Genomic DNA, 24752 nt, shown 5'->3' with positions numbered 1-24752 from the left:
AACACGTCACCATAAAATCAAGACTGCACCGGAAGCAGCGTTGAAGGTGCCTCTAGTCGACTGGAAACTTTCATCGAGATGCATCAACATTTTATTTTATTTAACATTCAAACACCTGCGCGAATACTAGCTGAAATAGTGTTTTTTTTCGTAGATTTGTTTTAGTGCGAATACACGTTTTGTCTTCATGCAGACCAACGGTGCATCCGGCGACCCTCAACCTCGTCACACGATTATTGGCTGTGGGATCTACAAAACGGCGATGGCCTCGATGGTAAACAGTCCCTCGCTGATCTTAGCGTAACAGTTGCGCTCTGTTTTCTTACCGAATGCCAATATTTCGGACAGCGTTGTCGTCAGTTCGACGTCACAGACGTCAATATAAAGGCGATAATGCACCGGAAGCAGCGGCCAGTTGCCTTTATTAGTCTGGAAAGTTTCATCGAGATGCCTACGTATTTTGTTTTTCCATTAAAAACAAATGCGTATACAAGCTCTTATTGAGTGTTTATATATTAAAATTCATTTTCTATCTCCGAAAACGCGTCTTCCCGATCTTGGATGCCAGCGGTACATCCGGCGACCTTCAATAATGGCACACAATAAAAGATCGTGGGACGCGACAAAATGGCGCTGGTATCGGTGGTTACCAGTCCTATTTTTCCGAGACAGTGCAGCTGGTTACTTTGTCATTGTTCACCCGCGAAAAAAGAACTGGTCATCATTACACATAAAAACTAGGTAGAAATGTTGTACAATACATATGTGCGATATCCTACCTATATTTACAATGATTTTAATTGATTTATTTGTCTCTTTTTTTTCCTTTTTATTCAGAAAATGGCAGTTCCTTATTCAATTTGAATAAGGAATAAGGAACTAGATCCTTATTCCTTATTGAAATCGAATAAGGAACTGGGTTATAATTAAATAAAACTAAGAAGAAATGTACAGCAGTTAAAGTTTTGGATACACAACGTGAAAAACAATGATTGCCATTGATATATTGGTCTCTTTGGTTCATTTTCATTTATTTTTTTTAGTAAGAAATCGCCAGTTCATTATTCGATTTAAATAAGGAATAAGGAGCCAGTTCCTTATTCATTATTCAAACCGAATAAGGAACTGGATTCTCATTAAATAAAACTTAGCACCAATGTATTGCAATAATTTTTTTTTACGTGTACCATCATTTCATTGACATGTAGTATTGTTTGGTTAATTTTAATTTATGTTTGAGTAAGACAATGCCATTTCCTTATTATCGTCTTAATAATATTTGTTGTCAGCGTATTTCGTAAAATAAAATAAACAAAGAAATGTGACAGAATATATCTATATAACATAATCAAGCTTAAATAACACACACATCTAAAAAATAAAATATCCGAAAGTGATTGTCCGAAATACAGGCTCCGGAATAAGGAACTAACTTATTTCTAATTCCTTATTCAGAGGCCATAATTTCGGGTACTTTAATCGCATCATTCTAGCATCTGGACCTTACCTTTGGCCAAGACTATCCGATAGATGAGTATCAGACATGTTTTCATCATGTTTAAATCGAATAAGGAACTGGGTAATAATTAAATAAAACTTAGTAGAAATGTACTTCAATAACTATTTTGTTATACCCAACCTACATTAACAGTGGTTTTCATGATTTATTGATCTCAGTGATTCATTTTAACTTATTTTTTATTAAGAAATCGCCAGTTCCTTATTCGATTTGAATACGGAATAAGGAATCAGTTCCTTATTCCTTATTCAAACCGAATAAGGAACAAGGATAAAATTAAATAAAAATAGTAGACATGTACTACAATACATATTTTTGATGCCCAATCTACATTTATAATGATTTTCATTGATGTACTGGTCTCTTTGGTTCACTTTAATTTATCTTTTTGGCAAGAAAATGGCAGTTCCTTATTCGATTTGAATAGGGAATAAGGAACCAGTTCCTTTTTCCTTATTGAAATCGAATAAGGAACTGGGTTATAATTATAAAAAAATAAATAGAAATGTACCTCAATAAATATTTGTTATAGCCAACCTATATTTACAGTGATTTTCATTGACTTATTGATCTCTTTAATTCCTATTTATGTTTTTGTTAGTAAGAAAATGCCGTTCCTTATTCGATTTTGATTTGTTATTTATAGTAAGTACATTCCAGTTCCTTATTCGATTTCAATAAGGAATAAGGAACCAGTTCCTTATTCCTTATTCAAACTGAATAAGGAACTGGTTTATCATTACTTAAAACTTAGTAGAAATGTATTGCAATGCGTATTTTAAATATCCAACCTATGTATACACATGTATATAATGATATTCATTTTATGTTGAACAATTTTGATCATTTTCATAGATGTTTAAGTAAGAAAATGCCGTTCCTTATTCGATTTTGAATTATTATTTATAGTAAGTACATTCCAGTTCCTTATTCGATTTCAATAAGGAATAAGGAACCAGTTCCTTATTCCTTATTCAAACTGAATAAGGAGCTGGTTTATCATTACTTAAAACTTAGTAGAAATGTATTGCAATGCGTATTTTAAATATCCAACCTATGTATACACATGTATATAATGATATTCATTTTTATGTTGAACAATTTTGATCATTTTCATAGATGTTTAAGTAAGAAAATGCCGTTCCTTATTCGATTTTGAATTATTATTTATAGTAAGTACATTCCAGTTCCTTATTCGATTTCAATAAGGAATAAGGAACCAGTTCCTTATTCCTTATTCAAACTGAATAAGGAACTGGTTTATCATTACTTAAAACTTAGTAGAAATGTATTGCAATACGTATTTTAAATATCCAACCTATGTATACACATGTATATAATGATATTCATTTATATGTTGAACAATTTTGATCATTTTCATTGATGTTTAAGTAAGAAAATGCCGTTCCTTATTCGATTTTGATTTATTATTTATAGTTAGTACATTCCAGTTCCTTATTCGATTTCAATAAGGAATAAGGAACCAGTTCCTTATTCCTTATTCAAACTGAATAAGGAACTGGTTTATCATTACTTAAAACTTAGTAGAAATGTATTGTAATGCGTATTTTAAATATCCAACCTATGTATACACATGTATAAAAGGATATTCATTTTTATGTTGAACAATTTTGATCATTTTCATAGATGTTTAAGTAAGAAAATGCCGTTCCTTAATCGATTTTGAATTATTATTTATAGTAAGTACATTCCAGTTCCTTATTCGATTTCAATAAGGAATAAGGAACCAGTTCCTTATTCCTTATTCAAACTGAATAAGGAACTGGTTTATCATTACTTAAAACTTAGTAGAAATGTATTGCAATGCGTATTTTAAATATCCAACCTATGTATACACATGTATAAAAGGATATTCATTTTTATGTTGAACAATTTTGATCATTTTCATAGATGTTTAAGTAAGAAAATGCCGTTCCTTATTCGATTTTGAATTATTATTTATAGTAAGTACATTCCAGTTCCTTATTCGATTTCAATAAGGAATAAGGAACCAGTTCCTTATTCCTTATTCAAACTGAATAAGGAACTGGTTTATCATTACTTAAAACTTAGTAGAAATGTATTGCAATGCGTATTTTAAATATCCAACCTATGTATACACATGTATATAATGATATTCATTTATATGTTGAACAATTTTGATCATTTTCATTGATGTTTAAGTAAGAAAATGCCGTTCCTTATTCGATTTTGATTTATTATTTATAGTAAGTACATTCCAGTTCCTTATTCGATTTCAATAAGGAATAAGGAACCAGTTCCTTATTCCTTATTCAAACTGAATAAGGAACTGGTTTATCATTACTTAAAACTTAGTAGAAATGTATTGCAATGCGTATTTTAAATATCCAACCTATGTATACACATGTATATAATGATATGCATGTATATGTTGAGCAATTTTGATCATTTTCATTGATGTTTAAGTAAGAAAATGCCGTTCCTTATTCGATTTTGATTTATTATTTATAGTAAGTACATTCCAGTTCCTTATTCGATTTCAATAAGGAATAAGGAACCAGTTCCTTATTCCTTATTCAAACTGAATAAGGAACTGGTTTATCATTACTTAAAACTTAGTAGAAATGTATTGCAATGCGTATTTTAAATATCCAACCTATGTATACACATGTATATAATGATATTCATTTATATGTTGAACAATTTTGATCATTTTCATTGATGTTTAAGTAAGAAAATGCCGTTCCTTATTCGATTTTGATTTATTATTTATAGTAAGTACATTCCAGTTCCTTATTCGATTTCAATAAGGAATAAGGAACCAGTTCCTTATTCCTTATTCAAACTGAATAAGGAACTGGTTTATCATTACTTAAAACTTAGTAGAAATGTATTGCAATGCGTATTTTAAATATCCAACCTATGTATACACATGTATATAATGATATTCATTTATATGTTGAACATTTTTGATCATTTTCATTGATGTTTAAGTAAGAAAATGCCGTTCCTTATTCGATTTTGATTTATTATTTATAGTAAGTACATTCCAGTTCCTTATTCGATTTCAATAAGGAATAAGGAACCAGTTCCTTATTCCTTATTCAAACTGAATAAGGAACTGGTTTATCATTACTTAAAACTTAGTAGAAATGTATTGCAATGCGTATTTTAAATATCCAACCTATGTATACACATGTATATAATGATGTTCATTTATATGTTGAACAATTTTGATCATTTTCATTGATGTTTAAGTAAAAAAATGCAGGTTCCTTATTCGGCTTGAATACGGAATAAGGAACTGGTTCCTGTTTCCTTATTCGGCCGCGAAAAAGGAAATTGAGTTTAAATGAAAACAAAAATTAGGAAATGTACTAGATTGCATTTTTATATCACATAAATGTTAAATAAGTATACAGGCTTAAGGTTTGGTTGATTTGAAGTTAGAATTCGAAGTAGATAATGCCGGCTCGGGTTATTAAAAAAATCCTATTAAAACGCTGAGAAGAAACATGAATATGTATCGTTATACACAAATTAAATGTATTCTTGTTATTTAGCTTTGATTTAATTGAGAATTGTTTGCATTATTTTTCTTAAAAAGCTTAGTCAAATATGTTAAGCGTGAATAAGGAATAAGGAACCGTTATTTATTCCTTATTCGAATAAGGAATCGTGAATAAGGAATAAGGAACTGTTCCGTATTCCTTATTCGAATAAGGAATAAGGAACTAGGAAAAAGGAACCAACTTACTCTCCATAAATAAATTCGACAATAATACTTAATGTAGCAAAATTATTTTTGTATAACACAATGCCTGAACATAAATCTGTAATTAATAAGATGAGACGGTTTTTATTCAACTAATAAATATGTTGTTCAAATGAGTCAAGTACCGACATATCAGCGTCTACAATACCGTCTTTTTAAGCTGAAAATCCCAGAAAAAGGGGAAAACGTTCAAAATGATTCCACAAATGATGATTCCCATCAACAAGTCAACCCACAGTAGATGTTGTTCAGCTCATTTAAATCTCAATTCATTGGGGTAACTTTAAATATCCCAAACTTACATGTGAACACCATATAATTCGCACCGATACGAATAAAATCCATCTTAAAGCATACTATTTTTACGTGTTACATGTGCAATTACTCTTCACATGTTACACGTTTAGTTCGCAAAACGCTTTTCATTTTAAGAAAATGCACATATACAGTGCTATACATAATAATAGATAAGGGCGTTTACTTATTTTCTGTCGATTTTAGATTTGTTCATATTATTTTGTTCAAATGAAATGCGCGAATACTCACGTCAGAAATAATTATAGTTCGATGCTCGTATTGTTCTTACCTGTGGTTTCAAAGCAACGGCACATTTTTGACATTGCATCTTATAACCGCCTACTTAGTTAACAAAGCATATAACAAATTACTAGTACTTGCGGGGTGCCCGTATAAATTGTATTTTATTGTTAAATTTGAACGATATTCAAATATTTCAAACATATAGAATACTATGTGTGTACCAAGGCCTGTGATTTATTTATTATGTGTGTGTCAAGTTGTAAGAAGCACCTTCGAGTTAGGACGTACGATTGACACTGCCAAGCTATTGAAAATGTCATACTAAGCCGAGGAGACTATTTAACAGGAGCGAAGCCGAGCTTTACTTGTTAAGTTCCATTTGCAATATAATCATGCAGACCCGTCAGTTAAACCTATATGTATTGGTATTTTACCACGTTTATCAAACAAATATTTAAGGCTATCCCTATTTTATTTTTTGCTGTGCGCTTGTATTTGTTTCATGTTATATGCCACTCAGTTTGTCAATGAGGATTCTTTCATGTTGCTATTTTCAGGTTTCTGTCTTGTTTGGGAATATTAAATTTTGTTGTTTTAAGCACACCTGGATACAACGTGCTCTTGGAGTGCTTTTGTGATCGCTTTATGTCAGTTGTTTGTTGCACGACGTGTGTCGTCAACATTTACAAAGTGAACACTCTTCATGCCAAATGTATAGCCCAATCTTCATAACACTTGGTCAAGGCTTTCAAACATTCTTGACGAAAATGTTCGCAGGAGGGCGGGGCAGTGGTTCTTATAAAAATATGCCTTTTTTAAATTTGAACCTTGAGCACATGTTTGAATTCACGTTTAAACTCAAATTTAAAAGGCACCAGAACGCATATTTGTATTAAGTATTTATCGGTATAGTTCGTAAAGAGTTTATCGCATAGAAAAAAGATGACTACCATTGGACAACTATAGTAAAATCTTGTTTGCACTCATTATTCAGATCAATTTAATTTTTTATGGTCTCCAGTGAGCGCTTGAAGGACTTTGACACTATTTCTATATGTGTGTTGAGTTAATTGTCATGTTCCTCATATATACCGAGTCAATTATTTAAAATTAAAGTCCAGTGTATGATAACAGCTTTAAGAATTTTTAGTGTCTGTATCATATAGCCATCTTACATATTAAGAAACGTTTTAAACAAATACTTTCCTTTATCGTAATATTATCAATATGCGCGGGTCCCCTGATTTTTGAAGGAACATCAACTTATTCCACACTCTATCGTTAGTTATGTGAAATCTTTAAACTGCCTTTTTAATACACCATATCCGCGCATTTTAGGTGACGTGTATTTTTCCAAAGATTGCATTCCATCGTGAAAAAAAAGCGTATTTGTACTCAACAAGGTTTATATCATATATAGGAAACCGTTCAATGCGAAATAGGGCTTACATTTAATATATATATATATTATATATAAAATATAAAAGTGCGCGAAAACAACGTTGACGCCCGAAATGCACGACGTCATATCCGTACATAATAAAACATCTTGAAGTAAAAAATGGCCGCCGATGAAGACCGTGAGGTCGAAAGCTTCGGTATAAAATGAATACAGCGTTCACTCTTTTTTTTAATGTGTCTCAACATATTTGTGGAACAACTTGCGTTACCTTATTAAGCATTTTAAGTAAAGATACGTGAGTTATCCATTTATCCGTTTGTGCACAAAATGCAGCTTGTGATATCGGCTGGTTCGGCACTAATTGCTCTTCCAATTGTCACTGCCAAGACGACACGACTTGCAATCACGTGAATGGCAGCTGTGAAAATAATCAGTGTGCAGCAGGATGGTCTGGTGATAACTGCAGTTCAGGTAGCGTATACTCGAGGTGTCCTCTGTTTGTCGAGATCTCAAATATGTGAGTTTGATTGCGCATAGTATTTGCGCATAGATTCTGTAAAATTTCGCAACACAATAATTGACTCTGTATTTGTTAGGGGTCATTTATATGTATAAAGGATAAAACAAAATACATAAAATGTCTTCCAGGGTCAATAAAACTAAGTGCAACACATTTTGACACGGTTTATGTAAAGATGTATGCATTAAGTTATTTTTTTATCATGAATGCCAAAATGTAATTTTCTTCTAACATTAAATACAAAACTTGCAAATATAATAGCAATACAATTTTATGGTTTTATACGATGATATTTTATTGTGTATTAAATATATATAGAGAGAAATTGTTATTGTACATTGTTCGTTTTTGTTATGCAAATAATTATACCTCAGCATGTGAATACGGATTCTATGGAGCAAATTGCTCGTCTGAATGCCACTGTCAACACAATCGACCGTGTCATCACATATTCGGCAACTGTTCTAACAATCAATGCGCATCTGATTAGATGTTGGACAACTGCAGCATAGGTATGGTAAAGTTTTTTTTTCTTCTCAATAAGATTTCTACTTGTTTTTGATGTTGAGACAATTTGAAACATAACCGGAATCAATGATTCAAGAATAATATCGCGTTCAATCCCGAGCATGTGAGCCAAGCTTCTTTCAAACATACTGTGTATCGATATGGCTGTTCATTGATAGATAAATATACTGTGACGAACGTAATTAAGCTATTTGACAAGGCAATAATACTGTTTTATATATCAATATTTGAATCTTTTTAAAAGACTATGAATGATAAGGCTTTGCTTGTTTCTGTGTGTGCAATCTTAACAAAAGTTATAATCTGTTGCTCGCATACAACTTCTTTTATTTTACAGAGAGTTTAAGTTATGTGAATAAGCTGTCAATTACAAAACGTTTGAGCAAGTAGAAACTCCAAAATGATGAAATATTTTTATAAATACCATTGAATTGAACAAAACAGTGTAATTATTTTGATGGGATCACTCAGAATACTAATTTCATCATTAATCGTGACTATTGAATTTGTAATGGTGGTAGTGCTGCACGACATAACTTATGACAGGTAACATAAAATGAATACGAGAAAGCAATTACTAATCTTAAATGGAAGATATACATTTAGGTAAAGTAAAGTTGACGTCTTCCTGGTACACGTACAACGCTGTAGTGGTGTACAGTGTTTTGTTACAAAGTCAACTCACTCTCTCTCTCTCATTTGTTTGACACATGTTAATGACAATACCTGAATATCATATGTTTGTGTTGATAAAATGTTACACGGTGAAGATTAAGAGTCATTCAATTTTAAATTATACTTTTTAGGACTATGTTTATCATCAATATAACAGTCTCAGAAATATGTTTCGAAGGAAAATAACATACGTCAATAATCTATAATGACAGAAAAATATAAGCAGCTTATAACAATAGTGTTACGGCGTGTACGATTCTTATTGGAATTACATGTATGCAAGTTTGTTATACTTGTGCCACAGGTTGTCCCGAAGGGTTTTATGGAATTAATTGCACTTCGAAGTGTCACTGTCAGCATGGCAGCCTATGTGATCATGGATTTGGCAACTGTTCTGACAATCAGTGTGATGCAGGCTGGACAATGTATAATTGCAGCAAAGGTAATTTATGACTCGAGTTGTATATCAGCCAACATTATTTAACTACTTAAATATGTTAAATATTAACCCATCACTTTAGGGGGTAACATGAAGTTTTCGATTTCAACTAACAATGCTATTTCATTATAGGTTTCATAAGTACGTTTTCGCACATCATTCTATAATATGAAAGCGTACTAGAAAGTATGTTATTTTAGTTTTCTTTACTCTATCCTACATTCTTAAAAATCATTCAAATAATTCGAACATATGTTTTACTGGAAATGAAATTGTTAAATACACCTCACATTGCTGCTCGTGTCTAGTTTGCAGTATTTGAGTGTTTTAATTGTTTGGTACGGCTACTTGTGGAAGCCGCTTAATTCCATTAGACTTCTGTAAAAATACAATTGTATACGTAATAACGTTACCACTTTAATATGGTACATTATGTTTCTTGATCCTATAGCAACTTTTCACCAAAAATTATGTTATTCAAGCTAATTGGCATCTGTTCTTAACAAATACAAATGCGTGCATTTAAAGGAAACCAATTATTTCGCAAAACATATGTATATGTTCTTAAAAAATCTGTGCGGCTGGAATACTTTCTTTACTCTACGTGTGTATTTTTAGACTGTTGTGTTCATGGTCTTGTTTAAATAGCTTTTTACGGACCAACAGATAGACAGACGGACGAAAAAGGCAATGTGTTGACAACAGACAGCACATTCATGAACAACGTATCAGTACGATTCGAAATGTTGTTGTGTTTTCAGAAATGCATACATTGGAAAACGTTTGTTTGAGTTATGGACACAGAAAGCAGTGTGTCTCATATGTATATATGTATTTTAACTTTTTTTTCTGTTATTTGTGTTCTTCAAACTTTCTGAAAGATATCATTATAATAAAATATGAAATCATGAAATATCGTAAACTATTGAAATTTACAAAATAAACATATTATTATAATTTTACTCACGTTTTTAGTTCAAAATATAATTTAAAATGAAGAACGACAATAGTCTTATACCTGCATTTTGGGTCTCTCGTAAAGCGCTTAAGACATAGTGTGTTAAGTTTTAATTTAAATTGATAAGACGCATCATGTTTTAAATGTCACAACAATTTGCTAGTGTGCATTATATACTTATACTAGTAGAACACACAAAAAGTATTATTTATTTCATGTATCGTGTTTCACACATGCAAAATGCAAGCAGGGATACTTTGGAAAGAAGTGCGAATCGCAATGTCATTGCAACGAGAATGCTTTGTGCAACCATATCAACGGCCATTGTTCAGACAATCTGTGTGCAGACGGCTGGATAATTAAGAATTGCAGTATCGGTAACAAAACTAAACCGGTTACGATATATAAAAAAATCCTTTTGCAAGTGCGAATATAACATACGAAAACTTATGAATTTAAAATACTATTTTTGAGTAAAACTTAAAGATTATGACACAGGTATCCATATTATATAAAATACTTAACAGTCATTACACGTGTATGTCATTTTATTATTTTGTTTTATTATTGCTTTCAGATACTCGGCGCAAATCTACCCAACCTCACCAAATGTGCAAATGTACACGTTGACCCACCTGTGAAACACACGTCAATCAAATAGTGCCGTTTACACTGCCTACTGTACTGCATGCTAGCAAACCTCATTTTATGTGCAATGTATATTGCATATGCTTTTTATGTTAAGCTTAGTAGAATTAGTCGCTCAAAGCTTATATGTGTGCAAATTATTAGTTGTCCAAAAGTGTTTACCTGTTCCACACACTGTGCTGATTGAAGCAAACTTTCTGTCAATATGTGCTATATAAATTGTACTCTATCTGTAATAGCATGCGAACCTGGGTATTACGGGGAAAACTGTTCCATGGACTGCCATTGTGATCTATGCCATAACGTCAATGGCTCATGTGCCTTGTATTCAACACAGTGTCGTGCAGGTTTACGACTAGAAGGCGAACTTTGTACACGTACGAGCAAACTTCTGTTTTTAAATATGTATTTAAAAAAAAATACCAATGTTTATACATTCTTTTATTTTAAACGACTTTTTTGTAAACATGAAATACTCATCTATAAAGTTAATGGTGTATAATCATGTTTTTTTCTTAGAAAACACCAATTCGAAAATGGAGTCATGGTCATGGGATTTGTTTCTATAAAAATAATAAGCGAGCTAGCGAAACAAAGAAACATCTATGATGATGACTGTTTTTAAAGCAAATGATTCATTTAAACGGAATGATAAAACTCAAAAACATTCTTTCTACCAATTGGATCAATAATTTGTATAATTTTTGCTTCCGACAAACGAATAAATGACAATTGTCAGTTGTGTAGAAGTTATAGACGCTGAGTTAGGAAAAAGATATCATTATCTTTGTCACAAACAGCTCCAGAACAACACTACATATGAACAAACATTGATTAGCTGGTGTAGATGTGCACTGGATTTTTTTCAAAAGAATCATGTATTTATTTACATAAAAGGGAAAGGCTTTATTAACAATCAAACAATTGGCATTCATAAACAGGTATTCAAGGTTCGCAATTTTATTCGGCAATTATTCAAAACCTTATTACTACAACGTGAAATGATGAAAATAATGATTGTTTCGTTATGATTGTCAGTGTTTTTGTTTTAAGTTCTGTAAAAAACCACAACAAAGGCCTTACATTATTTGTTTCTTGAAAACACAAATTATCGATGCTTAATCATTGTGTCCCTTAGATCATGTATGGGGCGTTATTTTTGTAGAGATAGTCAGTAATGCAATAGTGGCAGCGCACTAGGGAATTGTATCCGACTCAGCAGGCGATCTTGTGATTGAACAGTTCATGCTAGCTCTTTGAACTGGGAGACAAATTTCAATATCAAGCGCATCATCATAGACAAACTGTTGTTGTGCCTTCAAATGCATAACACAGCATCATAGATAAGACATTAGTTGTGATTTTAACCTGCATCAAAATAATATAGTTTGTTTCAAAAATGTACCGCACTATTACTAACTAGTTAAGATTTTTGTCGCCAAGACTTTCATCATGAGTTACTGCGTAGTAATTACAACTGTTATAGTCACTTGCAAAATGGTAACTGACCACCACGATACAATTAATTTGCATTATGTACAATAATCATACCGTCAATAATTTCCCATTTTCTCTGCTATCTGAAGCTTCATAATGTTTAAGCACTTATATTTGCAAGCATCTCTCCAAAAATAAGTTTTGCATCTCGTTTATCTCCATTTGTTAATATACTATGGTACTTTTTATGTGTTTATTTAAATAAACGATCCATAATTTAATCAATTAAAGAAAGCATATCATTAAATGTCACATAACTGTGCACTCCCTTGAAGTCAGTTTGCCCTTACCATATAAATAGGTCCCGCTCATAAAAACATATTTCTATTCGTTTTTGATTGGTGCGGGAGGTGACCATATCTATTTTGAAATTCTTAAAACTTGCAGCTGTGATTCCAATGACCTTGACTCCAATTTAATTAATTTGGTATGTTGTTTTTTACAATATGTTGTTTAGCGGCCTAGTTTTAAATCTTTAATAAGGCTAAAGAGTTTAGGTAACGCAATGCAATATTTTAGAGGAATGAAATGAAAATGCATTTTGATATGAACATTTGACGAGGACCTTGTTAGTAGCGTTACATTTTTAAATGAACTTCCGATGATTGTCCAGCGCATGTCTATGCATTCTGATTAATAATCTGATGAAGGCCGAGTGCATAGCTTAGCATTATGTGTAACGGATTTACACGTCTGATGAATAAATTTTGCATAGCTATGTATTCCGATTTTAAAATCTCATTAAAACCTACTGTATAAGTATTATAATTTCCATATGCAATCTGAGTTTAGTATCTGATAAAACAAACAACACTAGTAATCAGCTACGTAGTCAGATTTAAACATGTAATGGAGATCTAGCGCATACTTATTGTAACTTATAAGAACATCTAATGAAAACGCAGTACAACCCTATGTATTATGATATGCGACTCTGATGACGACATTTTTGCAGAGTAATGCATTTGAATATCTGCTTAAGACCCGAAAAATAGTAACATATGATGGAAGACATATTTCATTACTAAACTTTCTATTCTTAAACTTTGGTGTAAATCCACTAGATACAAATGCATTCTGGTTAGCATATTGATATGGTTCAGTATCTAGCGAATAAATGCACATTCTTATATCAACGTCTGTTAAAGACGTAGTGAACAGCTATTATAACGATTTGAATATCTGAAGAAGACCTGTTGCATACTTATGCCGTCTGATTTTTCCTTAAATGAAAGCATGGAACATAGCTAAACATTGTAATGTGAACATCTAAAGAAAATCTAGTGCGTAACTATGCATTCTGATTAAAACATGCTATTGATTACCAGGTGCATAGCTATGCATTTATATATGAAGATGTAGCGTTCAACTATGTGTGATAATTACATGATAATTGTGCGTGACCTCCGAAGATCCATTGCATAGCTTTGCATTCTTATTTGTACATCTATTGAAGACCTAGCAGATATCTATGAATTGCTATGTCTATAGTTTCCTAAATCGATAAGATTTGATAGCAAACTAAATATAGAATACAACGTTATCAAATATCATTGAACAACTTATGGCGTTTTCTAATGTTACGGAAAATGAAAATGTTTGTTTATTGTTGACTCAAAACAGCAATATTTAATGAAGGATTTCTGTTTTTGCAGCACATACCTTTCCCACGGTATCTGATAAAGATTCAAAAGGAATACCAATAAGTGCGTTTGTTGCAGTAGTAGTATTCCTTGCGATTGCTGTTGGGTGTAATATTGTACTTGCCACATTGTACATTAAGCAAAGGAGGAAACGGTATGCATGCTTTTTTATTAGGAATTACATGAAGTTGATGGCTTCTTTTAAGTACTTACTGTATGTGTTTATTTTATATATCGTCATAGGCAGTCCGGTACGGAGAACAATACGATAGTTACAAGTCCATCATCACTCAGATCAGATGAGTACGACACGATATCTCCACGGTTACAAGAAACAAACGACTACGAAAGTCTTCAAATGGAAGCAAGAACATATTAAAATGATTAACAAATCATTATATCTATAATTACATATGATTGGATTGAATGCCTTGTTGTGTTCAATCGACAGATGTGTAATACTTAAAGTGCATGCAAACAAAATGTCTATTAAAATTAACGATATAGCGACCATACTTTTCCATAGGAACACATATAAACTCAAAGGAATGTCCAATTCAATCTAAGACCTTCAAAAACGATGAAGTGAAAAACGTTACGTTTTTAAATAAATAAATCTAAAATGATTTATACTCTGCAAGTGTGTATTTTGCAAACATTTGAAATCATATGTTAATGTCTATATTACAAGTCAAGGACCATATTTATATTTAATTAGCATTCACTTTTCGATGAAGGCATTTGATGCAAAGTGCTAACGTTAACAATTGTCAAGACAATGATGAAGAGATAAGTTATAAATCACCACATTTATGTGGTTAGGAACCGGTTTAAAAAATATTGTGCTTATGAATGTTTTTATTTTCGGATTATTCGGTTACATATTTCTCTTTATGTATGTTATGTATGGTAAATTCTGATAATGATATGGCTTATCTTTTTGCTAGTTCAATTCAATTGTTTAATGATTATATTTTACGTATTTTTATTTCATTTTTAATGTATCATGTGATGTGTCATGTGTGCGCTATCTAAAGCAGGAGAGTCGATATTGTTTGTGCCTATGAAGTAAAATTAACCTAGCATACGTCATTCCTTATTGATATACTGCCGAACATATTCCATTCCGAAAAATAAACATTCGAATTTATAAGTATTGATAAAGTACAAATCAAACGCATATATCACTGAACAGTACTTCACACCAGACATTTTACAATTTTCCCAATAGTCCATTTAAGTTCGTTGTAGTCATAGTGCATTGTTAAGTATCGCCTTGTTAAACAGTATGATAAACGAAGACTGAGGATCATAGTGTTAAGGGCAAGAACAAACTTGTGTTAATCCTATGTGCAGACATAATTTGACTCAAATGTAGCGTAATTTGTGTAAGTTTGGTAAAACACATATTGCGTTAGGGCTAAGATGCGCACATGAAATACCTTGAACGTTATGTACACTTGTGTTTTTTATGTTGTTTGTATATTTTTTTAAGACTTGATAAACATTCGACTGAATATAGGAATATAGGTGTAAGTATTAAATATTGAAACATATATTGCAATTGTAATTAAGGAGAACTTTCTAAGCGTGATTTGTTTAAATACAAACATTAAGATTTGAACATCGTATCAATATCTGAATGAAACACTTTGCTATCAGACTGCTGAAAGCTGACATTGCAATGTCATACATAGAATGGGAGCTGTAAGCTGCAAAAGTGCTGAATATTCGTGGTAAGATGCTAGATGCTGACAACTCAGTTTGATAATGAAAGCGCAGCTCGATGATGGATCCTAACTGCCGTACTGTTGAATGCTGAACGCTCGCTGGAAGACTGCAGTGGCCTTGTTACACGCGGTCAGACTGAATGAAGACGAAACACGCTGAACAAGAATTTCCAGCTGAAAGACTGTTCAATGTTGAAGATTCTCCTCTCTTAGATATGTTTTTACGAATATGTGTATAAATTGTGAGTAAACGTCCTCATTATATTTCAAGGCAAAACAACTGGAGACACACATCATTCCTTTATAACTTCATAATTGTTTCTAAGTAATGACGTTTGGTTTTATTTTAATCATGCGAGTAAGTATTACAAAATTTTATTTTATACTTTCCGGTGGTTTATAGAGAAATATCAGTGAATTAAAACTGATAATTTCACTGTTTCAAACAATGAAAATTATCAGTGAAAATTATCGATAATTTTCACTGTTTATGTTAAATGACGTCATTTTTTGGACGAAATGACGTCATTTTCCCAACGTAATTCTTTAGTTAAACTCTTTAACAATGTATATAAACTGTGAAATAAAGCATAAAATAAAAAGAAAATTTGTTGGGTTCGGTGGATTATCGATTTCAATTCACTCGTGATCATATAAAATGTATATTTTCACTCGTGGCTGCGCCACTCGTGAAAATATTATTTTCTATGATCACTCCTGAATTAAAATCGATAATCCACCGAATCCAACAAATATCCTCTATATATTTACATTTAAATAATCACGCATTAATAAACGCAATATGTGCACTCATTATACCTGAAATTTGCCTACCAACCTAAGTTAAACCCCATATCAGCAAAGCGGTCGTACCCGACCATTATAATTTATGTAATATTTATTGAGAAAATGCCAATCGAAACAATGACATGTGGTCGAAAAATAGTATTTATAGAAATCTTCATTTATTTTTTCAAGACACTTTGTTTTACTGTGTCTTTAATGTGTTTTCAACATTGTGTTGGATTTTAAAGGATACTAAGGTCAAGAAAATAATTACGCTTCCTGTTGTTTGTATAATTATCGAATGCGGCATAAGACCATCTGTTTTCAACCGGCGTCTGCATTCAGGCGAAATAATAGGTTAACTACACATGCTTTGTATTTCAGTTTTTGGAAGAGAAAATATTCGTCTCTAAATTGATACCAGGTAACATAAGTTGAAATAAAGAGAATGCCAATATAATGCGCTTGGGCAATCGATTTTGTAGCAAATGGGATTTTGATCAAATGAAATCTCACCTTTAACGGACGTGACGCGCTGATATTTTTCTGAAAACACTACAACAACATACAATTGGATATTGTTAGGATGCATCATTAGATAGGCGCAATGTGGCATGAATTCCTTTGAACTAATATCGTTAATTATATCAAAATGTATTGTTAACGTTTAATCGACCATGTTTACCTGTAACTTAAAACATTTCGTATTCACAATTGTGTTTTGTCTTCATCTGGTGTAGCTGTACTGCAAATCCTGGAATAGCATTGTTGCTTAACTTAATATTATCAGAAAATATTTAGCCGACGGTTTGATTAATTGACACGTTCGTATTTGTGAGCTTTTATCTGAAATATAAAAATCATGTCCAATTTTCAAAAAGTCAATTTCCACACAAATTATAATAACATTTTAAGTATTATACCCATGTTTGAAATCTTAAACATAATTGGAACACGAACTTAAAAGCGTTCATTGGTAAATTTATCAAAATCAAGAAGAAAGGTTTAGGTATAAATAAAAGGTGGTTGCGATCGAACCGTGAATGTTGTGAATAAAACAAATGTTTGACAAATATATCTTTATTAAACACTACAATATAAGCAACAGACCACTCAGTGCTATTATTACTTAGCGCTCCACGTGTTAGTTTTATATTGTTTCGCACTCGGAGCGTCTTACTCTAATTTATTGCTAATTTTAAGTGAAAGGGATAGTCGGAATTTGCTAGGAACACAAGGTCAGCCTAGAAGAAAGACCGAAATTTATAAAAAGTACTCTTAAGAAACGCATTCCCATTGAACGGACGCATGATGAACATCGAAGGTTACGCTTCAAGACTTAAACTTCCAAAACGAAGAAACCTTCCACCGAAGTAATTAAAAACAATCCAATAGAAGTGCTTAATACAGTTAAAACAAAGGGTCGTATCTTACAGAATCCTTTCCAGTATTTTGCACTTTTCCGTATAACCCGACTTACGAGTCTTCTGGTTTCGATGGTACGAAATATGTCTAGTAATATGGTCAGTGAACGCGATAAAAAAAGTCATTCAAACGAATCCATCATTTACAAATATAATATCGTATTGATTTGAAAGCATGTCAGTTGTTACACACCATTCTTTACTATGATCGGCAAACAGATTTCAAGATCTTAACGGCAATCAGATTTCAAGATATTAACTTTGATTTGTTATCTTCTGTAATCATTTTCGAAAAAACATACAAATGGAGTAATATGTTTAAAAGAAACGCGTGGACCATAGACCTAGGTGCCAACAAGGCATTTACAAAAAAGAAAATAAAGAAAGCGCCTTATCTGGAAATAAATGTAAATGTTATCCTATCGATTGCACAGAATTATGTCAGTTGAGCTACGTTTTTGAATTATTCCATTATGCAGGAAATTAGTTAATACAGCCAACTAGTTGCGTGCATGCATGTGCAACTGATCTGTACCTTATTGATCAATTGACCTGGTTATTATTAGTTCAATGACCGTGATGCATTTATGATCTTGTTAGGCAAACATGTTTGCTTTACAAAAGTGACTGCATTATTTTATCTTAATATGATGTGCTGATGTTGATGTCTGTGTTCATGGTTATACAGAAATGTGTACATTCGTGGTAATGTTGTTAGACTTTTCGGTATTTCATATTTGTGTTAGTTTTTTTAATGCAAACTATTGCTAGATTTTTTTTCTCGCGTACATAGTTGTGGTGAAGTGTGGTATTACTTGATATTACTTCACTTATATTGATATAGATAAGTAAATAATATGAAGAACATTAATAATTAAAATAATAGAAATGTAACTAATTTTCTACAACTATGTATTAGTTTTCGAATTAACATCATATATACATAATTATACTTGATACTTTGTTTAAAAACTAAAAGTGTTTCTGTTACATCATGCATATTTGCATTTGTAAACACTGGAATTGACATGACTTTTACTAGAGTAAATGTTTATTCGTAAAGTTCGGTCCTGGTGATAAATGGTATGGTACGCTGATAAGAATTTCATAAGACTTGTGAAATGATATCCCTGGATCGTGGGCTTTTGCTTTTACGAAGCAGGATCCTTAAAAGGGCAATATTGTTTATATATGATATTTTGTATGTGCTTATTTTTGTCATTATAATAATCCTCATTGTTTATTTCATACATTCATTCCTTTTATAACAAGTAATTCCCTATTTATATGTGAACATGTATGGAAAAAGAACTTGTAGTATCTGTATATGTATTATCTAACTCTTATGTCAGAAGCCTCAAATTCAACATGCAATAACTTTATTTGTATGACATTGCATTTAAATTTTATCATTATTTGTTTTCATTTTTTACTTTGCGTACGTGTATATAGTCTCACTCTCAACTGCCGGCAGAAGCATTCTATACATAAATGGTGACGTCACTACGTTATTGTCACCTCTATACTTAGACGCATCACGCACCTCCATTTGGAGGCATTTATGACTACGACACAAAGAAGTCCGCGGATGAATGAAGAACTTGCTTTATAAGTAAACTTACATGTTATGCTTTAAAAGTTAAGTATAATTTTGTTCAGTCTTACGGTCTTATGTTAGTATCAATTAAAATTTTCGTAAGTTTTCAACAATTTCTCTCTTTATTCATTTTTTGTTAAACTGTACTTTCACTTTCGGTTGTATAACAACATGTATCCTTTATTGACGAAAGTTTGCAATGAAATAGCGTTTTCAAAACCGCTTAAAAAGTTACAGAAGGTGTATCTGATGCATGTTATGAATAGACACAATGTCATAGCTATATTGCCGACTAGTATGGGAACAATTTGGTATTTCAAGTGGCTCCATTTGCATTGCAAGAGAAGTTCAAATCGACTTGTTCAGTTTGTTAAAATTTGACACCCTAATTATATATTTTTTATAAGTGCCTGATAGATTTTTTTCTTTAAATAATTGAGATCAATGAAAATTTTAGTAAAAGCACAGCATTGATGTTCTATGATGGTCATTTTTTAGTGGAATAGTATGTTACAATAAAACAATTATAACTATTGTATTAATGAATTTAGATTAGGTGTCATCTTTAAATGGGGTAGTAATTCATTATATGAGATTAGCACATTATATAGTTGAAAAATAAATAACACTTTAATGACTTACCATAGTAAAATAAAGTAGCATAGAATATGTTGCAGGTCATAAAATGTAAAACTGAAATTGAAGAAGCTTTACAAATATTTTACACTGACAACACTGTTGGTTTTCCAAAAAAAAATCCTTCCTATCTACCTGCCCTAGTTTTTTGGGGCAAATTTAAATATTATTAATATCATTGAGTTAAATTATTAAAATATCAATATGTTTTGATTACATTAGCTTATTTTATTATTAATAATAAATACTTTGCAAGGAAAGTCCAATTCTGTTTTAATTAGTCTTAATTAGGTACTAGTAAAATTGAAAATATCAGTGGCATCCAAAACTTGGCTTATATGCGTATGAATGCATATTTTCTTTGACAGTTACATAGTACCCTATTTAATCGGATTAAAAACAACAAATAACTATAGTTCCACAACCCAGCCCAAGTTGACTCAAACTGAATTAATTCATCAATTGATCCTATTTAATTATATTAAAAACAACATGTGTAAGATTTTGAGAATATCCCATGTATTCCTCTAGTACACCAACATGCACGTCTTACTAATGATTTACATGCACTCCTTAAACAGTTTAACAAAAATAATGAATGATTAATCCAAAGAAAACAACAAACAAGCTGCTTCATATAAAAAGTTAATTACATAAGATTACATAAGCAAAAAATCATTTTGATAATAAATCAAGATTATACTTCAACCAAACCATTATAAATTTATTGTGAGGGGGGGGGGGGTGGTAATGTAAGCACTAAAACTAAAATGGGGGAAATGTCTGGTGAGGGAACATCTTAGGGGGGGGGGGGGCGTCCGGAATTCCTGCTAAGGGCGACAGTGTTGTTAATGTGTCTTTAGAAGAAATAACTGAAGGAAAGTACTCATTGGTGTATGCCCATCCAGAAGCATTTCTGAGCATATCAATTGGAACAGCAATATTGAGTGCATTTGAAAGAGATATAACTGGTTCATGCATTGCTTTTGATGAAGCCCACAAGTCATGGTCCTTTAATGGTAGCTTTCCTATTAGGGAATTTTATACTTATTTTTTACTCTACAATCTATCTCTTTTGTCATAAAATGAGAAGTTTTATTATCCAACAGGTTTTGTGTTTGAACCTCACAAATTTTATAATACGAAAGTCCCATCATATAATCGTCATCACAATCAGCAGCAGCATTATCATATTCATCATCATCATTGTTAGCAGCAGCATCATTGTGTTGTATTATCAGAATTCAATACAAATACAAACACAACCATTACAACTCTTACTACTACTACTACTAATTAATTAATTATCTACTACTACAACAAGAACAACAACTACGACTACTACTACTGATCTTACTTCTACTACTACTAGTCTACTACTACTACTACTACTACTACTACTACTACTACTACTACTACTACTACTACTACTACTACTACTACTACTACTACTACTACTACTACTACTACTTCTACTACTACTACTACTTCTACTACTACTACTACTACCACCACCACAACCACCACCACTACTACTACTACAACTACTTGGTACACCAGAACTTGTTGTCCATGGAGACGATAAGGAGAACTCCCAGAGTATTGATCGAACCCACGCCCAGCGGACATCATTCTCTACACCATAGCGACCATGAATTAATATTTGACGCCATGTACAACATAATTCACCTTATTACAAAAAAAATGGAATTCACAAAGTGATTTAAAATAAATGCAAATTTGAAATTTGAAACAAAACAACCTAAGCAATACATAATAAGAAACACTACATTATTGAAACACTGATACCATGAACATTTTAGGGTGTAACACCTTATGTACATCTACCAGACCTTTAATGTTCTACCGGTACTTTGAAACTTTATGTACCACCTACATAAAATATAGGTGTTATTGTCCATTCATTCATAGCAGTCCTAATGAATTAAGGTCATTCTCTAAACATGATTAAAGTCTAAAGAAGGAAATAATTTTTTTTTTTTTTTACAGTTTGAACATTAAGGTCATTCTCTCTTCTCTTCAAAGTATCACATTTCAATTATACAATATAATACAAACATTTTAGACTTTATAATCCTTAGTCAGGATAAGATAAGAGACAAATGAATTTTTATAATTTACTTCAATTTCAGGTAAGACTAATAAATCATTAATTAAGTACTACATGTACTTGGGCTAATAAATTAAACTAAGACACTCAGTGACACTTAGACAATCTGACAAAATATAAAATCTATGGCCAATATATAAGTTTAAATTCATAAATACTATCACATAAAATACATTTCATCAATAACACACATTCATATTAAATTAGTTATCTCTTTATATTATAAATATGGTACATAAAGTGTCTGATAGTGGTACATAAAGTGTCGGTATATAAACGGACTGGTACGTAATGTGTGACATTCAACATTTTAAAAATCAGTTAACAATATATGGACTTCATTGTTTTGCATATACGCAATCAAAGCATATTTATTAAAAATTAAAACACACTGTTCATGGCTGTATCTTTTTATTTATACATGCATAAACTATTCTGGTTATTAATACATTTTTAAAATTATATATAAACAAGAGCACCACATTATGGGTGCCAAGCTAGGCTGCGGTGCAGTTTTGAATAAATGAAATTTATTAAAAGATTTTTTTAGAGGTTAGTGACCTTGACCTTTGACCGAGTGACCCCAAAATGGGTGTGGTGTGTAGAAATCATCACGGTGCATATACATGTGAGGTTTCAATGTTATAGGTGGAAGCACTTTGATTTTAGAGCCGATGTAAAGGTTTTAGCACGACGCGGACATCTGACGACGAGCTATGACAATACCTAGGGTTTTCCCCGAAAACAGCCGAGCTAAAATTGAGCGCCATTAGTCCAAATTTTTTACGCTCTTAAATATTAAGCTTCTTTTTATATGGGTAATATTTGGAGCGAAGAATTTAGCCCATATAAAAAGTATCTCTAAATTCTTTGCGCGTCTTATAAATAAGACTAGAGCGCCATATAAATTAAATGGAAAACATACAACATTATGTCAAGAAAAATAAAGCTGTAAAAATCTCACCTGCTCGTCTTTGATGTTGCAATTAGCACATTCAGCATTTTCAGTATCTACTAAATAAATATATGAAAGTGCCAAATGTCCAAGATACCATGACTACCTCCTCAAAATGTTAGATCCTTTGAACTCCATTTATTTTATCACTGATTAATCCTCTCACACATGAGGCCTACATGTAAGATTCCTTGTAATGTTCACAGCGTTTATTTTAAATCGTTTACGTTCTCAAATTTCAGCAGGTATTTAATTATAAATATTTATTTATGATTTTGATTTATTTACTATTTCGAAGATACAGTCTTGCAACGCGTTTAGTTAGTCTAAGTTACGAGTTTAGTGATTCTTACAAACAATAGACTGACATGAAAAGTGGCTCCTTTTGAAGCACAAACTGCATCCATGTATATATTACAGCTGGCCCGGTTTGATGGGGCCTGTTTTTGATAATAATTAATTACCATTTTTCACTTCCGTGTTTATTATGTTTACCAACGCCATGATGGAAAAAAGTCCGTTTCCCACAATGCTTAGCGCGCATTCACACAGGTCAGTAAGACCGGTGTGACACAATGCCGGCAGAAGAGCAATAAACTCTAGGGAGATAAATATTGCGGTATTACCCTTTACTTTTTCCTCAATCGTCATAACACAACTTCCTCTTTCAACGATTTGAATAGTGTTTGATTCGAGCATAATTGCACATAACAGACACAATTTTATCCCGATGTTAACACGTATTGTCTTTGTGTCAAAAACTTTAACTGTTTGCATTTTCAGTCGGTTTGACAAATTGTATAATGTCTTACTCTACAGTCGCAAGTGGCCAGTAGATAGGCAAACTATGGCAATATTGCAAATCTAAGATGTAAGATGCTAAAAACTGAAGCGCTTGCTTTAGATATTCAGGTAATATGAATTTATCACGTGTACATATCTGTAATTTAAATGTGAAGTAGACGAATGTCCCGCTTAACAGTTTAGTATGAGTTTTATTAAACATACCTCGTTATCGTTATCGTTATTTATTTCAGATGATATACCTTTTTATTTTACCTTTCATAATTTGCGATATAATGTTCATCTTTGTTGATCTGATTCATATTCACGAGTGGTCTGCATGCACACCGTGCATATTAATATACATGTAATATGAGATTTTATATCAATATATGTGTATAACTTATATTTTCCAATTGTTTATTCAAATTATAAATCGATGAACTAATCATTAAATGTAATATGAAGCATTTCATATGAATATTAACATGTTGTGACATAACCTTTAAAGGAAGATATGAGGTTTTACTATCTTTTAAAAACAGACCAATAACATGTTTATTTTTAAAAGGAATCTCTGTTTA

General features: G+C 31.8%; 1 long non-coding RNA gene across 2 annotated transcripts; it reads left to right on the top strand.

Moving 5' to 3' along the window:
• The first annotated feature begins 8237 nt into the window (after positions 1-8237).
• On the top strand, positions 8238-15479 carry LOC127857612 (uncharacterized). 2 transcript variants are annotated; one of them, XR_008038524.1, is made up of 3 exons: positions 8238-8250; positions 14139-14280; positions 14370-15479. It is a non-coding gene; the product is annotated as an uncharacterized LOC127857612 (long non-coding RNA). The 2 variants fall into 2 exon arrangements; XR_008038523.1 differs by lacking the exon at positions 8238-8250 and adding an exon at positions 11226-11363.
• Positions 15480-24752: the final 9273 nt, after the last annotated feature.

This window comes from Dreissena polymorpha, chromosome 14 (assembly GCF_020536995.1).
Source record: "Dreissena polymorpha isolate Duluth1 chromosome 14, UMN_Dpol_1.0, whole genome shotgun sequence".
NCBI lineage: Eukaryota > Metazoa > Mollusca > Bivalvia > Myida > Dreissenidae > Dreissena > Dreissena polymorpha.
This window is presented reverse-complemented; position numbering and strand designations above follow the sequence as displayed.